The following is an 18,880-nucleotide window of genomic DNA, read 5'->3' on the forward strand; positions in this document are numbered from 1 at the left end:
AACGGGAAGGAAATGACGGCTATTTTTCGCTAAAATTTTCGAAATCTTCGCGATTTGCGAGATATTTTTATTGTTTCGACGCTTAAATGGTTGTGCATTGCATTAGCACTGTGAAATGGAGTTCAACGAGTGCTTAAACGTCGAAATATCTCCAACGGGAAGGAAATGACGGCTATTTTTCGCTAAAATTTTCGAAATCTTCGCGATTTGCGAGATATTTTGATTGTTTCGACGCTTAAATGGTTGTGCATTGCATTAGCACTGTGAAATGGAGTTCAACGAGTGCTTAAACGTCGAAATATCTCCAACGGGAAGGAAATGACGGCTATTTTTCGCTAAAATTTTCGAAATCGTCGCGATTTGCGAGATATTTTGATTGTTTCGACCCTTAAATGGTTGTGCATTGCATTAGCACTGTGAAATGGAGTTCAACGAGTGCTTAAACGTCGAAATATCTCCAACGGGAAGGAAATGACGGCTATTTTTCGTCAAAATTTTCGAAATCTTCGCGATTTGCGAGATATTTTGATTGTTTCGACGCTTAAACGCTGTGCATTGCATTAGCACTGTGAAATGGAGTTCAACGAGCGCTTAAACGTCGAAATATCTCCAACGGGAAGGAAATGACGGCTATTTTTCGCTAAAATTTTCGAAATCTTCGCGATTTGCGAGATATTTTTATTGTTTCGACGCTTAAAACGCTGTGCATTGCATTAGCACTGTGAAATGGAGTTCAACGAGTGCTTAAACGTCGAAATATCTCCAACGGGAAGGAAATGACGGCTATTTTTCGTCAAAATTTTCGAAATCTTCGCGATTTGCGAGATATTTTGATTGTTTCGACGCTTAAACGCTGTGCATTGCATTAGCACTGTGAAATGGAGTTCAACGAGCGCTTAAACGTCGAAATATCTCCAACGGGAAGGAAATGACGGCTATTTTTCGCTAAAATTTTCGAAATCTTCGCGATTTGCGAGATATTTTGATTGTTTCGACCCTTAAATGGTTGTGCATTGCATTAGCACTGTGAAATGGAGTTCAACGAGTGCTTAAACGTCGAAATATCTCCAACGGGAAGGAAATGACGGCTATTTTTCGCTAAAATTTTCGAAATCTTCGCGATTTGCGAGATATTTTGATTGTTTCGACCCTTAAATGGTTGTGCATTGCATTAGCACTGTGAAATGGAGTTCAACGAGTGCTTAAACGTCGAAATATCTCCAACGGGAAGGAAATTACGGCTATTTTTCGTCAAAATTTTCGAAATCTTCGCGATTTGCGAGATATTTTGATTGTTTCGACGCTTAAATGGTAGTGCATTGCATTAGCACTGTGAAATGGAGTTCAACGAGTGCTTAAACGTCGAAATATCTCCAACGGGAAGGAAATGACGGCTATTTTTCGTCAAAATTTTCGAAATCTTCGCGATTTGCGAGATATTTTGATTGTTTCGACGCTTAAACGCTGTGCATTGCATTAGCACTGTGAAATGGAGTTCAACGAGCGCTTAAACGTCGAAATATCTCCAACGGGAAGGAAATGACGGCTATTTTTCGCTAAAATTTTCGAAATCTTCGCGATTTGCGAGATATTTTTATTGTTTCGACGCTTAAATGGTTGTGCATTGCATTAGCACTGTGAAATGGAGTTCAACGAGTGCTTAAACGTCGAAATATCTCCAACGGGAAGGAAATGACGGCTTTTTTCGTCAAAATTTTCGAAATCTTCGCGATTTGCGAGATATTTTGATTGTTTCGACGCTTAAACGCTGTGCATTGCATTAGCATTGTGAAATGGAGTTCAACGAGCGCTTAAACGTCGAAATATCTCCAACGGGAAGGAAATGACGGTTATTTTTCGTCAAAATTTTCGAAATCTTCGCGATTTGCGAGATATTTTGATTGTTTCGACGCTTAAACGCTGTGCATTGCATTAGCACTGTGAAATGGAGTTCAACGAGCGCTTAAACGTCGAAATATCTCCAACGGGAAGGAAATGACGGCTATTTTTCGCTAAAATTTTCGAAATCTTCGCGATTTGCGAGATATTTTTATTGTTTCGACGCTTAAATGGTTGTGCATTGCATTAGCACTGTGAAATGGAGTTCAACGAGTGCTTAAACGTCGAAATATCTCCAACGGGAAGGAAATGACGGCTATTTTTCGCCAAAATTTTCGAAATCTTCGCGATTTGCGAGATATTTTGATTGTTTCGACGCTTAAATGGTTGTGCATTGCATTAGCACTGTGAAATGGAGTTCAACGAGTGCTTAAACGTCGAAATATCTCCAACGGGAAGGAAATGACGGCTATTTTTCGCTAAAATTTTCGAAATCTTCGCGATTTGCGAGATATTTTGATTGTTTCGACGCTTAAACGCTGTGCATTGCATTAGCACTGTGAAATGGAGTTCAACGAGCGCTTAAACGTCGAAATATCTCCAACGGGAAGGAAATGACGGCTATTTTTCGCTAAAATTTTCGAAATCTTCGCGATTTGCGAGATATTTTTATTGTTTCGACGCTTAAATGGTTGTGCATTGCATTAGCACTGTGAAATGGAGTTCAACGAGTGCTTAAACGTCGAAATATCTCCAACGGGAAGGAAATGACGGCTATTTTTCGCTAAAATTTTCGAAATCTTCGCGATTTGCGAGATATTTTGATTGTTTCGACGCTTAAATGGTTGTGCATTGCATTAGCACTGTGAAATGGAGTTCAACGAGTGCTTAAACGTCGAAATATCTCCAACGGGAAGGAAATGACGGCTATTTTTCGCTAAAATTTTCGAAATCTTCGCGATTTGCGAGATATTTTGATTGTTTCGACGCTTAAATGGTTGTGCATTGCATTAGCACTGTGAAATGGAGTTCAACGAGTGCTTAAACGTCGAAATATCTCCAACGGGAAGGAAATTACGGCTATTTTTCTTCAAAATTTTCGAAATCTTCGCGATTTGCGAGATATTTTGATTGTTTCGACGCTTAAACGCTGTGCATTGCATTAGCACTGTGAAATGCAGTTCAACGAGTGCTTAAACGTTGAAATATCTCCAACGGGAAGGAAATGACGGCTATTTTTCGCTAAAATTTTCGGAATCTTCGCGATTTGCGAGATATTTTGATTGTTTCGACGCTTAAATGGTTGTGCATTGCATTAGCACTGTGAAATGGAGTTCAACGAGTGCTTAAACGTTGAAATATCTCCAACGGGAAGGAAATGACGGCTATTTTTCGCTAAAATTTTCGGAATCTTCGCGATTTGCGAGATATTTTGATTGTTTCGACGCTTAAATGGTTGTGCATTGCATTAGCACTGTGAAATGGAGTTCAACGAGTGTTTAAACGTCGAAATATCTCCAACGGGAAGGAAATGACGGCTATTTTTCATCAAAATTTTCGAAATCTTCGCGATTTGCGAGATATTTTGATTGTTTCGACCCTTAAATGGTTGTGCATTGCATTAGCACTGTGAAATGGAGTTCAACGAGTGCTTAAACGTCGAAATATCTCCAACGGGAAGGAAATGACGGCTATTTTTCGCTAAAATTTTCGAAATCTTCGCGATTTGCGAGATATTTTGATTGTTTCGACCCTTAAATGGTTGTGCATTGCATTAGCACTGTGAAATGGAGTTCAACGAGTGCTTAAACGTCGAAATATCTCCAACGGGAAGGAAATGACGGCTATTTTTCATCAAAATTTTCGAAATCTTCGCGATTTGCGAGATATTTTGATTGTTTCGACGCTTAAATGGTTGTGCATTGCATTAGCACTGTGAAATGGAGTTCAACGAGTGCTTAAACGTCGAAATATCTCCAACGGGAAGGAAATGACGGCTATTTTTCGTCAAAATTTTCGAAATCTTCGCGATTTGCGAGATATTTTGATTGTTTCGACGCTTAAACGCTGTGCATTGCATTAGCACTGTGAAATGGAGTTCAACGAGCGCTTAAACGTCGAAATATCTCCAACGGGAAGGAAATGACGGCTATTTTTCGCTAAAATTTTCGAAATCTTCGCGATTTGCGAGATATTTTGATTGTTTCGACCCTTAAATGGTTGTGCATTGCATTAGCACTGTGAAATGGAGTTCAACGAGTGCTTAAACGTCGAAATATCTCCAACGGGAAGGAAATGACGGCTATTTTTCATCAAAATTTTCGAAATCTTCGCGATTTGCGAGATATTTTGATTGTTTCGACGCTTAAATGGTTGTGCATCGCATTAGCACTGTGAAATGGAGTTCAACGACTGCTTAAACGTCGAAATATCTCCAACGGGAAGGAAATGACGGCTATTCTTCATCAAAATTTTCGAAATCCTCGCGATTTGCGAGATATTTTGATTGTTTCGACGCTTAAACGCTGTGCATTGCATTAGCACTGTGAAATGGAGTTCAACGTGTGCTTAAACGTCGAAATATCTCCAACGGGAAGGAAATGACGGCTATTTTTCGCTAAAATTTTCGAAATCTTCGCGATTTGCGAGATATTTTTATTGTTTCGACGCTTAAATGGTTGTGCATTGCATTAGCACTGTGAAATGGAGTTCAACGAGTGCTTAAACGTCGAAATATCTCCAACGGGAAGGAAATGACGGCTATTTTTCGTCAAAATTTTCGAAATCTTCGCGATTTGCGAGATATTTTGATTGTTTCGACGCTTAAACGCTGTGCATTGCATTAGCACTGTGAAATGGAGTTCAACGAGCGCTTAAACGTCGAAATATCTCCAACGGGAAGGAAATGACGGCTATTTTTCGCTAAAATTTTCGAAATCTTCGCGATTTGCGAGATATTTTGATTGTTTCGACCCTTAAATGGTTGTGCATTGCATTAGCACTGTGAAATGGAGTTCAACGAGTGCTTAAACGTCGAAATATCTCCAACGGGAAGGAAATGACGGCTATTTTTCGTCAAAATTTTCGAAATCTTCGCGATTTGCGAGATATTTTGATTGTTTCGACGCTTAAACGCTGTGCATTGCATTAGCACTGTGAAATGGAGTTCAACGAGCGCTTAAACGTCGAAATATCTCCAACGGGAAGGAAATGACGGCTATTTTTCGCTAAAATTTTCGAAATCTTCGCGATTTGCGAGATATTTTTATTGTTTCGACGCTTAAATGGTTGTGCATTGCATTAGCACTGTGAAATGGAGTTCAACGAGTGCTTAAACGTCGAAATATCTCCAACGGGAAGGAAATTACGGCTATTTTTCGTCAAAATTTTCGAAATCTTCGCGATTTGCGAGATATTTTGATTGTTTCGACGCTTAAACGCTGTGCATTGCATTAGCACTGTGAAATGCAGTTCAACGAGTGCTTAAACGTTGAAATATCTCCAACGGGAAGGAAATGACGGCTATTTTTCGCTAAAATTTTCGGAATCTTCGCGATTTGCGAGATATTTTGATTGTTTCGACGCTTAAATGGTTGTGCATTGCATTAGCACTGTGAAATGGAGTTCAACGAGTGTTTAAACGTCGAAATATCTCCAACGGGAAGGAAATGACGGCTATTTTTCATCAAAATTTTCGAAATCTTCGCGATTTGCGAGATATTTTGATTGTTTCGACCCTTAAATGGTTGTGCATTGCATTAGCACTGTGAAATGGAGTTCAACGAGTGCTTAAACGTCGAAATATCTCCAACGGGAAGGAAATGACGGCTATTTTTCATCAAAATTTTCGAAAACTTCGCGATTTGCGAGATATTTTGATTGTTTCGACGCTTAAATGGTTGTGCATTGCATTAGCACTGTGAAATGGAGTTCAACGAGTGTTTAAACGTCGAAATATCTCCAACGGGAAGGAAATTACGGCTATTTTTCATCAAAATTTTCGAAATCTTCGCGATTTGCGAGATATTTTGATTGTTTCGACGCTTAAATGGTTGTGCATCGCATTAGCACTGTGAAATGGAGTTCAACGACTGCTTAAACGTCGAAATATCTCCAACGGGAAGGAAATGACGGCTATTTTTCATCAAAATTTTCGAAATCTTCGCGATTTGCGAGATATTTTGATTGTTTCGACGCTTAAACGCTGTGCATTGCATTAGCACTGTGAAATGTAGTTCAACGAGTGCTTAAACGTCGAAATATCTCCAACGGGAAGGAAATGACGGCTATTTTTCGTCAAAATTTTCGAAATCTTCGCGATTTGCGAGATATTTTGATTGTTTCGACGCTTAAACGCTGTGCATTGCATTAGCACTGTGAAATGGAGTTCAACGAGCGCTTAAACGTCGAAATATCTCCAACGGGAAGGAAATGACGGCTATTTTTCGTCAAAATTTTCGAAATCTTCGCGATTTGCGAGATATTTTGATTGTTTCGACGCTTAAACGCTGTGCATTGCATTAGCACTGTGAAATGGAGTTCAACGAGAGCTTAAACGTCGAAATATCTCCAACGGGAAGGAAATGACGGCTATGTTTCGCTAAAATTTTCGAAATCTTCGCGATTTGCGAGATATTTTGATTGTTTCGACCCTTAAATGGTTGTGCATTGCATTAGCACTGTGAAATGGAGTTCAACGAGTGCTTAAACGTCGAAATATCTCCAACGGGAAGGAAATGACGGCTATTTTTCGTCAAAATTTTCGAAATCTTCGCGATTTGCGAGATATTTTGATTGTTTCGACGCTTAAACGCTGTGCATTGCATTAGCACTGTGAAATGGAGTTCAACGAGCGCTTAAACGTCGAAATATCTCCAACGGGAAGGAAATGACGGCTATTTTTCGCTAAAATTTTCGAAATCTTCGCGATTTGCGAGATATTTTTATTGTTTCGACGCTTAAATGGTTGTGCATTGCATTAGCACTGTGAAATGGAGTTCAACGAGTGCTTAAACGTCGAAATATCTCCAACGGGAAGGAAATGACGGCTATTTTTCGCCAAAATTTTCGAAATCTTCGCGATTTGCGAGATATTTTGATTGTTTCGACGCTTAAATGGTTGTGCATTGCATTAGCACTGTGAAATGGAGTTCAACGAGTGCTTAAACGTCGAAATATCTCCAACGGGAAGGAAATGACGGCTATTTTTCGCTAAAATTTTCGAAATCTTCGCGATTTGCGAGATATTTTGATTGTTTCGACGCTTGAATGGTTGTGCATTGCATTAGCACTGTGAAATGGAGTTCAACGAGCGCTTAAACGTCGAAATATCTCCAACGGGAAGGAAATGACGGCTATTTTTCGTCAAAATTTTCGAAATCTTCGCGATTTGCGAGATATTTTGATTGTTTCGACGCTTAAACGCTGTGCATTGCATTAGCACTGTGAAATGGAGTTCAACGAGCGCTTAAACGTCGAAATATCTCCAACGGGAAGGAAATGACGGCTATTTTTCGCTAAAATTTTCGAAATCTTCGCGATTTGCGAGATATTTTTATTGTTTCGACGCTTATATGGTTGTGCATTGCATTAGCACTGTGAAATGGAGTTCAACGAGTGCTTAAACGTCGAAATATCTCCAACGGGAAGGAAATGACGGCTATTTTTCGCTAAAATTTTCGAAATCTTCGCGATTTGCGAGATATTTTGATTGTTTCGACCCTTAAATGGTTGTGCATTGCATTAGCACTGTGAAATGGAGTTCAACGAGTGCTTAAACGTCGAAATATCTCCAACGGGAAGGAAATTACGGCTATTTTTCGTCAAAATTTTCGAAATCTTCGCGATTTGCGAGATATTTTGATTGTTTCGACGCTTGAATGGTTGTGCATTGCATTAGCACTGTGAAATGGAGTTCAACGAGCGCTTAAACGTCGAAATATCTCCAACGGGAAGGAAATGACGGCTATTTTTCGTCAAAATTTTCGAAATCTTCGCGATTTGCGAGATATTTTGATTGTTTCGACGCTTAAACGCTGTGCATTGCATTAGCACTGTGAAATGGAGGTCAACGAGCGCTTAAACGTCGAAATATCTCCAACGGGAAGGAAATGACGGCTATTTTTCGCTAAAATTTTCGAAATCTTCGCGATTTGCGAGATATTTTTATTGTTTCGACGCTTAAATGGTTGTGCATTGCATTAGCACTGTGAAATGGAGTTCAACGAGTGCTTAAACGTCGAAATATCTCCAACGGGAAGGAAATGACGGCTATTTTTCGCTAAAATTTTCGAAATCTTGGCGATTTGCGAGATATTTTGATTGTTTCGACGCTTAAATGGTTGTGCATTGCATTAGCACTGTGAAATGGAGTTCAGCGAGCGCTTAAACGTCGAAATATCTCCAACGGGAAGGAAATGACGGCTATTTTTCGCCAAAATTTTCGAAATCTTCGCGATTTGCGAGATATTTTGATTGTTTCGACCCTTAAATGGTTGTGCATTGCATTAGCACTGTGAAATGCAGTTCAACGAGTGCTTAAACGTCGAAATATCTCCAACGGGAAGGAAATGACGGTTATTTTTCGTCAAAATTTTCGAAATCTTCGCGATTTGCGAGATATTTTGATTGTTTCGACGCTTAAACGCTGTGCATTGCATTAGCACTGTGAAATGGAGTTCAACGAGCGCTTAAACGTCGAAATATCTCCAACGGGAAGGAAATGACGGCTATTTTTCGCTAAAATTTTCGAAATCTTCGCGATTTGCGAGATATTTTGATTGTTTCGACGCTTAAACGCTGTGCATTGCATTAGCACTGTGAAATGGAGTTCAACGAGCGCTTAAACGTCGAAATATCTCCAACGGGAAGGAAATGACGGCTATTTTTCGCTAAAATTTTCGAAATCTTCGCGATTTGCGAGATATTTTGATTGTTTCGACCCTTAAATGGTTGTGCATTGCATTAGCACTGTGAAATGGAGTTCAACGAGTGCTTAAACGTCGAAATATCTCCAACGGGAAGGAAATTACGGCTATTTTTCGTCAAAATTTTCGAAATCTTCGCGATTTGCGAGATATTTTGATTGTTTCGACGCTTAAATGGTTGTGCATTGCATTAGCACTGTGAAATGGAGTTCAACGAGTGCTTAAACGTCGAAATATCTCCAACGGGAAGGAAATGACGGCTATTTTTCGCTAAAATTTTCGAAATCTTCGCGATTTGCGAGATATTTTGATTGTTTCGACGCTTAAATGGTTGTGCATTGCATTAGCACTGTGAAATGGAGTTCAACGAGTGCTTAAACGTCGAAATATCTCCAACGGGAAGGAAATGACGGCTATTTTTCGTCAAAATTTTCGAAATCTTCGCGATTTGCGAGATATTTTGATTGTTTCGACGCTTAAACGCTGTGCATTGCATTAGCACTGTGAAATGGAGTTCAACGAGAGCTTAAACGTCGAAATATCTCCAACGGGAAGGAAATGACGGCTATGTTTCGCTAAAATTTTCGAAATCTTCGCGATTTGCGAGATATTTTGATTGTTTCGACCCTTAAATGGTTGTGCATTGCATTAGCACTGTGAAATGGAGTTCAACGAGTGCTTAAACATCGAAATATCTCCAACGGGAAGGAAATGACGGCTATTTTTCGTCAAAATTTTCGAAATCTTCGCGATTTGCGAGATATTTTGATTGTTTCGACGCTTAAACGCTGTGCATTGCATTAGCACTGTGAAATGGAGTTCAACGAGCGCTTAAACGTCGAAATATCTCCAACGGGAAGGAAATGACGGCTATTTTTCGCTAAAATTTTCGAAATCTTCGCGATTTGCGAGATATTTTTATTGTTTCGACGCTTAAATGGTTGTGCATTGCATTAGCACTGTGAAATGGAGTTCAACGAGTGCTTAAACGTCGAAATATCTCCAACGGGAAGGAAATGACGGCTATTTTTCGTCAAAATTTTCGAAATCTTCGCGATTTGCGAGATATTTTGATTGTTTCGACGCTTAAACGCTGTGCATTGCATTAGCACTGTGAAATGGAGTTCAACGAGCGCTTAAACGTCGAAATATCTCCAACGGGAAGGAAATGACGGCTATTTTTCGCTAAAATTTTCGAAATCTTCGCGATTTGCGAGATATTTTGATTGTTTCGACCCTTAAATGGTTGTGCATTGCATTAGCACTGTGAAATGGAGTTCAACGAGTGCTTAAACGTCGAAATATCTCCAACGGGAAGGAAATGACGGCTATTTTTCGTCAAAATTTTCGAAATCTTCGCGATTTGCGAGATATTTTGATTGTTTCGACGCTTAAACGCTGTGCATTGCATTAGCACTGTGAAATGGAGTTCAACGAGCGCTTAAACGTCGAAATATCTCCAACGGGAAGGAAATGACGGCTATTTTTCGCTAAAATTTTCGAAATCTTCGCGATTTGCGAGATATTTTTATTGTTTCGACGCTTAAATGGTTGTGCATTGCATTAGCACTGTGAAATGGAGTTCAACGAGTGCTTAAACGTCGAAATATCTCCAACAGGAAGGAAATTACGGCTATTTTTCGTCAAAATTTTCGAAATCTTCGCGATTTGCGAGATATTTTGATTGTTTCGACGCTTAAACGCTGTGCATTGCATTAGCACTGTGAAATGCAGTTCAACGAGTGCTTAAACGTTGAAATATCTCCAACGGGAAGGAAATGACGGCTATTTTTCGCTAAAATTTTCGGAATCTTCGCGATTTGCGAGATATTTTGATTGTTTCGACGCTTAAATGGTTGTGCATTGCATTAGCACTGTGAAATGGAGTTCAACGAGTGTTTAAACGTCGAAATATCTCCAACGGGAAGGAAATGACGGCTATTTTTCATCAAAATTTTCGAAATCTTCGCGATTTGCGAGATATTTTGATTGTTTCGACGCTTAAACGCTGTGCATTGCATTAGCACTGTGAAATGGAGTTCAACGAGTGCTTAAACGTCGAAATATCTCCAACGGGAAGGAAATGACGGCTATTTTTCGCTAAAATTTTCGAAATCTTCGCGATTTGCGAGATATTTTTATTGTTTCGACGCTTAAATGGTTGTGCATTGCATTAGCACTGTGAAATGGAGTTCAACGAGTGCTTAAACGTCGAAATATCTCCAACGGGAAGGAAATGACGGCTATTTTTCGCTAAAATTTTCGAAATCTTCGCGATTTGCGAGATATTTTGATTGTTTCGACCCTTAAATGGTCGTGCATTGCATTAGCACTGTGAAATGGAGTTCAACGAGTGCTTAAACGTCGAAATATCTCCAACGGGAAGGAAATGACGGCTATTTTTCGCTAAAATTTTCGAAATCTTCGCGATTTGCGAGATATTTTGGTTGTTTCGACCCTTAAATGGTTGTGCATTGCATTAGCACTGTGAAATGGAGTTCAACGAGTGCTTAAACGTCGAAATATCTCCAACGGGAAGGAAATTACGGCTATTTTTCGTCAAAATTTTCGAAATCTTCGCGATTTGCGAGATATTTTGATTGTTTCGACGCTGAAACGCTGTGCATTGCATTAGCACTGTGAAATGGAGTTCAACGAGCGCTTAAACGTCGAAATATCTCCAACGGGAAGGAAATGACGGCTATTTTTCGCTAAAATTTTCGAAATCTTCGCGATTTGCGAGATATTTTGATTGTTTCGACGCTTAAACGCTGTGCATTGCATTAGCACTGTGAAATGGAGTTCAACGAGTGCTTAAACGTCGAAATATCTCCAACGGGAAGGAAATTACGGCTATTTTTCATCAAAATTTTCGAAATCTTCGCGATTTGCGAGATATTTTGATTGTTTCGACGCTTAAATGGTTGTGCATTGCATTAGCACTGTGAAATGGAGTTCAACGAGTGCTTAAACGTCGAAATATCTCCAACGGGAAGGAAATGACGGCTATTTTTCATCAAAATTTTCGAAATCTTCGCGATTTGCGAGATATTTTGATTGTTTCGACGCTTAAATGGTTGTGCATCGCATTAGCACTGTGAAATGGAGTTCAACGACTGCTTAAACGTCGAAATATCTCCAACGGGAAGGAAATGACGGCTATTTTTCATCAAAATTTTCGAAATCTTCGCGATTTGCGAGATATTTTGATTGTTTCGACGCTTGAATGGTTGTGCATTGCATTAGCACTGTGAAATGGAGTTCAACGAGTGCTTAAACGTCGAAATATCTCCAACGGGAAGGAAATGACGGCTATTTTTCGTCAAAATTTTCGAAATCTTCGCGATTTGCGTGATATTTTGATTGTTTCGACGCTTAAACGCTGTGCATTGCATTAGCACTGTGAAATGGAGTTCAACGAGCGCTTAAACGTCGAAATATCTCCAACGGGAAGGAAATGACGGCTATTTTTCGCTAAAATTTTCGAAATCTTCGCGATTTGCGAGATATTTTTATTGTTTCGACGCTTAAATGGTTGTGCATTGCATTAGCACTGTGAAATGGAGTTCAACGAGTGCTTAAACGTCGAAATATCTCCAACGGGAAGGAAATGACGGCTATTTTTCGCCAAAATTTTCGAAATCTTCGCGATTTGCGAGATATTTTGATTGTTTCGACGCTTAAATGGTTGTGCATTGCATTAGCACTGTGAAATGGAGTTCAACGAGTGCTTAAACGTCGAAATATCTCCAACGGGAAGGAAATGACGGCTATTTTTCTCTAAAATTTTCGAAATCTTCGCGATTTGCGAGATATTTTGATTGTTTCGACGCTTGAATGGTTGTGCATTGCATTAGCACTGTGAAATGGAGTTCAACGAGCGCTTAAACGTCGAAATATCTCCAACGGGAAGGAAATGACGGCTATTTTTCGTCAAAATTTTCGAAATCTTCGCGATTTGCGAGATATTTTGATTGTTTCGACGCTTAAACGCTGTGCATTGCATTAGCACTGTGAAATGGAGTTCAACGAGCGCTTAAACGTCGAAATATCTCCAACGGGAAGGAAATGACGGCTATTTTTCGCTAAAATTTTCGAAATCTTCGCGATTTGCGAGATATTTTGATTGTTTCGACGCTTAAACGCTGTGCATTGCATTAGCACTGTGAAATGGAGTTCAACGAGCGCTTAAACGTCGAAATATCTCCAACGGGAAGGAAATGACGGCTATTTTTCGCTAAAATTTTCGAAATCTTCGCGATTTGCGAGATATTTTTATTGTTTCGACGCTTAAATGGTTGTGCATTGCATTAGCACTGTGAAATGGAGTTCAACGAGTGCTTAAACGTCGAAATATCTCCAACGGGAAGGAAATGACGGCTATTTTTCGTCAAAATTTTCGAAATCTTCGCGATTTGCGAGATATTTTGATTGTTTCGACGCTTAAACGCTGTGCATTGCATTAGCACTGTGAAATGGAGTTCAACGAGCGCTTAAACGTCGAAATATCTCCAACGGGAAGGAAATGACGGCTATTTTTCGCTAAAATTTTCGAAATCTTCGCGATTTGCGAGATATTTTTATTGTTTCGACGCTTAAATGGTTGTGCATTGCATTAGCACTGTGAAATGGAGTTCAACGAGTGCTTAAACGTCGAAATATCTCCAACGGGAAGGAAATTACGGCTATTTTTCGTCAAAATTTTCGAAATCTTCGCGATTTGCGAGATATTTTGATTGTTTCGACGCTTGAATGGTTGTGCATTGCATTAGCACTGTGAAATGGAGTTCAACGAGCGCTTAAACGTCGAAATATCTCCAACGGGAAGGAAATGACGGCTATTTTTCGTCAAAATTTTCGAAATCTTCGCGATTTGCGAGATATTTTGATTGTTTCGACGCTTAAACGCTGTGCATTGCATCAGCACTGTGAAATGGAGTTCAACGAGCGCTTAAACGTCGAAATATCTCCAACGGGAAGGAAATGACGGCTATTTTTCGCTAAAATTTTCGAAATCTTCGCGATTTGCGAGATATTTTGATTGTTTCGACGCTTAAATGGTTGTGCATTGCATTAGCACTGTGAAATGGAGTTCAACGAGTGCTTAAACGTCGAAATATCTCCAACGGGAAGGAAATGACGGCTATTTTTCGTCAAAATTTTCGAAATCTTCGCGATTTGCGAGATATTTTGATTGTTTCGACGCTTAAACGCTGTGCATTGCATTAGCACTGTGAAATGGAGTTCAACGAGCGCTTAAACGTCGAAATATCTCCAACGGGAAGGAAATGACGGCTATTTTTCGCTAAAATTTTCGAAATCTTCGCGATTTGCGAGATATTTTTATTGTTTCGACGCTTAAATGGTTGTGCATTGCATTAGCACTGTGAAATGGAGTTCAGCGAGTGCTTAAACGTCGAAATATCTCCAACGGGAAGGAAATTACGGCTATTTTTCTTCAAAATTTTCGAAATCTTCGCGATTTGCGAGATATTTTGATTGTTTCGACGCTTAAACGCTGTGCATTGCATTAGCACTGTGAAATGCAGTTCAACGAGTGCTTAAACGTTGAAATATTTCCAACGGGAAGGAAATGACGGCTATTTTTCGCTAAAATTTTCGGAATCTTCGCGATTTGCGAGATATTTTGATTGTTTCGACGCTTAAATGGTTGTGCATTGCATTAGCACTGTGAAATGGAGTTCAACGAGTGTTTAAACGTCGAAATATCTCCAACGGGAAGGAAATGACGGCTATTTTTCGCTAAAATTTTCGAAATCTTCGCGATTTGCGAGATATTTTGATTGTTTCGACCCTTAAATGGTTGTGCATTGCATTAGCACTGTGAAATGGAGTTCAACGAGTGCTTAAACGTCGAAATATCTCCAACGGGAAGGAAATGACGGCTATTTTTCATCAAAATTTTCGAAAACTTCGCGATTTGCGAGATATTTTAATTGTTTCGACGCTTAAACGCTGTGCATTGCATTAGCACTGTGAAATGGAGTTCAACGAGTGCTTAAACGTCGAAATATCTCCAACGGGAAGGAAATGACGGCTATTTTTCGCTAAAATTTTCGAAATCTTCGCGATTTGCGAGATATTTTTATTGTTTCGACGCTTAAATGGTTGTGCATTGCATTAGCACTGTGAAATGGAGTTCAACGAGTGCTTAAACGTCGAAATATCTCCAACGGGAAGGAAATGACGGCTATTTTTCTCTAAAATTTTCGAAATCTTCGCGATTTGCGAGATATTTTGATTGTTTCGACCCTTAAATGGTCGTGCATTGCATTAGCACTGTGAAATGGAGTTCAACGAGTGCTTAAACGTCGAAATATCTCCAACGGGAAGGAAATGACGGCTATTTTTCGCTAAAATTTTCGAAATCTTCGCGATTTGCGAGATATTTTGATTGTTTCGACCCTTAAATGGTCGTGCATTGCATTAGCACTGTGAAATGGAGTTCAACGAGTGCTTAAACGTCGAAATATCTCCAACGGGAAGGAAATGACGGCTATTTTTCGCTAAAATTTTCGAAATCTTCGCGATTTGCGAGATATTTTGATTGTTTCGACCCTTAAATGGTTGTGCATTGCATTAGCACTGTGAAATGGAGTTCAACGAGTGCTTAAACGTCGAAATATCTCCAACGGGAAGGAAATGACGGCTATTTTTCGTCAAAATTTTCGAAATCTTCGCGATTTGCGAGATATTTTGATTGTTTCGACGCTTAAATGGTTGTGCATTGCATTAGCACTGTGAAATGGAGTTCAACGAGTGTTTAAACGTCGAAATATCTCCAACGGGAAGGAAATGACGGCTATTTTTCGCTAAAATTTTCGAAATCTTCGCGATTTGCGAGATATTTTGATTGTTTCGACCCTTAAATGGTTGTGCATTGCATTAGCACTGTGAAATGGAGTTCAACGAGTGCTTAAACGTCGAAATATCTCCAACGGGAAGGAAATGACGGCTATTTTTCGCTAAAATTTTCGAAATCTTCGCGATTTGCGAGATATTTTTATTGTTTCGACGCTTAAATGGTTGTGCATTGCATTAGCACTGTGAAATGGAGTTCAACGAGTGCTTAAACGTCGAAATATCTCCAACGGGAAGGAAATGACGGCTATTTTTCTCTAAAATTTTCGAAATCTTCGCGATTTGCGAGATATTTTGATTGTTTCGACCCTTAAATGGTCGTGCATTGCATTAGCACTGTGAAATGGAGTTCAACGAGTGCTTAAACGTCGAAATATCTCCAACGGGAAGGAAATGACGGCTATTTTTCGCTAAAATTTTCGAAATCTTCGCGATTTGCGAGATATTTTGGTTGATTCGACCCTTAAATGGTTGTGCATTGCATTAGCACTGTGAAATGGAGTTCAACGAGTGCTTAAACGTCGAAATATCTCCAACGGGAAGGAAATTACGGCTATTTTTCGTCAAAATTTTCGAAATCTTCGCGATTTGCGAGATATTTTGATTGTTTCGACGCTTAAACGCTGTGCATTGCATTAGCACTGTGAAATGGAGTTCAACGAGCGCTTAAACGTCGAAATATCTCCAACGGGAAGGAAATGACGGCTATTTTTCGCTAAAATTTTCGAAATCTTCGCGATTTGCGAGATATTTTTATTGTTTCGACGCTTAAATGGTTGTGCATTGCATTAGCACTGTGAAATGGAGTTCAACGAGTGCTTAAACGTCGAAATATCTCCAACGGGAAGGAAATTACGGCTATTTTTCATCAAAATTTTCGAAATCTTCGCGATTTGCGAGATATTTTGATTGTTTCGACGCTTAAATGGTTATGCATTGCATTAGCACTGTGAAATGGAGTTCAACGAGTGCTTAAACGTCGAAATATCTCCAACGGGAAGGAAATGACGGCTATTTTTCATCAAAATTTTCGAAATCTTCGCGATTTGCGAGATATTTTGATTGTTTCGACGCTTAAACGCTGTGCATTGCATTAGCACTGTGAAATGGAGTTCAACGAGCGCTTAAACGTCGAAATATCTCCAACGGGAAGGAAATGACGGCTATTTTTCGCTAAAATTTTCGAAATCTTCGCGATTTGCGAGATATTTTGATTGTTTCGACGCTTAAACGCTGTGCATTGCATTAGCACTGTGAAATGGAGTTCAACGAGTGCTTAAACGTCGAAATATCTCCAACGGGAAGGAAATGACGGCTATTTTTCATCAAAATTTTCGAAATCTTCGCGATTTGCGAGATATTTTGATTGTTTCGACGCTTAAATGGTTGTGCATCGCATTAGCACTGTGAAATGGAGTTCAACGACTGCTTAAACGTCGAAATATCTCCAACGGGAAGGAAATGACGGCTATTTTTCATCAAAATTTTCGAAATCTTCGCGATTTGCGAGATATTTTGATTGTTTCGACGCTTAAACGCTGTGCATTGCATTAGCACTGTGAAATGGAGTTCAACGAGTGCTTAAACGTCGAAATATCTCCAACGGGAAGGAAATGACGGCTATTTTTCGTCAAAATTTTCGAAATCTTCGCGATTTGCGAGATATTTTGATTGTTTCGACGCTTAAACGCTGTGCATTGCATTAGCACTGTGAAATGGAGTTCAACGAGCGCTTAAACGTCGAAATATCTCCAACGGGAAGGAAATGACGGCTATTTTTCGCTAAAATTTTCGAAATCTTCGCGATTTGCGAGATATTTTGATTGTTTCGACCCTTAAATGGTTGTGCATTGCATTAGCACTGTGAAATGGAGTTCAACGAGTGCTTAAACGTCGAAATATCTCCAACGGGAAGGAAATTACGGCTATTTTTCGTCAAAATTTTCGAAATCTTCGCGATTTGCGAGATATTTTGATTGTTTCGACGCTTAAATGGTTGTGCATTGCATTAGCACTGTGAAATGGAGTTCAACGAGTGCTTAAACGTCGAAATATCTCCAACGGGAAGGAAATGACGGCTATTTTTCATCAAAATTTTCGAAAACTTCGCGATTTGCGAGATATTTTGATTGTTTCGACGCTTAAACGCTGTGCATTGCATTAGCACTGTGAAATGGAGTTCAACGAGTGCTTAAACGTCGAAATATCTCCAACGGGAAGGAAATGACGGCTATTTTTCGCTAAAATTTTCGAAATCTTCGCGATTTGCGAGATATTTTGATTGTTTCGACCCTTAAATGGTTGTGCATTGCATTAGCACTGTGAAATGGAGTTCAACGAGTGCTTAAACGTCGAAATATCTCCAACGGGAAGGAAATTACGGCTATTTTTCGTCAAAATTTTCGAAAACTTCGCGATTTGCGAGATATTTTGATTGTTTCGACGCTTAAATGGTTGTGCATTGCATTAGCACTGTGAAATGGAGTTCAACGAGTGCTTAAACGTCGAAATATCTCCAACGGGAAGGAAATGACGGCTATTTTTCGCTAAAATTTTCGAAATCTTCGCGATTTGCGAGATATTTTGATTGTTTCGACGCTTAAATGGTTGTGCATTGCATTAGCACTGTGAAATGGAGTTCAACGAGCGCTTAAACGTCGAAATATCTCCAACGGGAAGGAAATGACGGCTATTTTTCGCTAAAATTTTCGAGATCTTCGCGATTTGCGAGATATTTTGATTGTTTCGACCCTTAAATGGTTGTGCATTGCATTAGCACTGTGAAATGGAGTTCAACGAGTGCTTAAACGTCGAAATATCTCCAACGGGAAGGAAATGACGGCTATTTTTCGCTAAAATTTTCGAAATCTTCGCGATTTGCGAGATATTTTGATTGTTTCGACCCTTAAATGGTCGTGCATTGCATTAGCACTGTGAAATGGAGTTCAACGAGTGCTTAAACGTCGAAATATCTCCAACGGGAAGGAAATGACGGCTATTTTTCGCTAAAATTTTCGAAATCTTCGCGATTTGCGAGATATTTTGGTTGTTTCGACCCTTAAATGGTTGTGCATTGCATTAGCACTGTGAAATGGAGTTCAACGAGTGCTTAAACGTCGAAATATCTCCAACGGGAAGGAAATGACGGCTATTTTTCGTCAAAATTTTCGAAATCTTCGCGATTTGCGAGATATTTTGATTGTTTCGACGCTTAAATGGTTGTGCATTGCATT

This window comes from Bombus huntii, chromosome 5 (assembly GCF_024542735.1).
Source record: "Bombus huntii isolate Logan2020A chromosome 5, iyBomHunt1.1, whole genome shotgun sequence".
NCBI lineage: Eukaryota > Metazoa > Arthropoda > Insecta > Hymenoptera > Apidae > Bombus > Bombus huntii.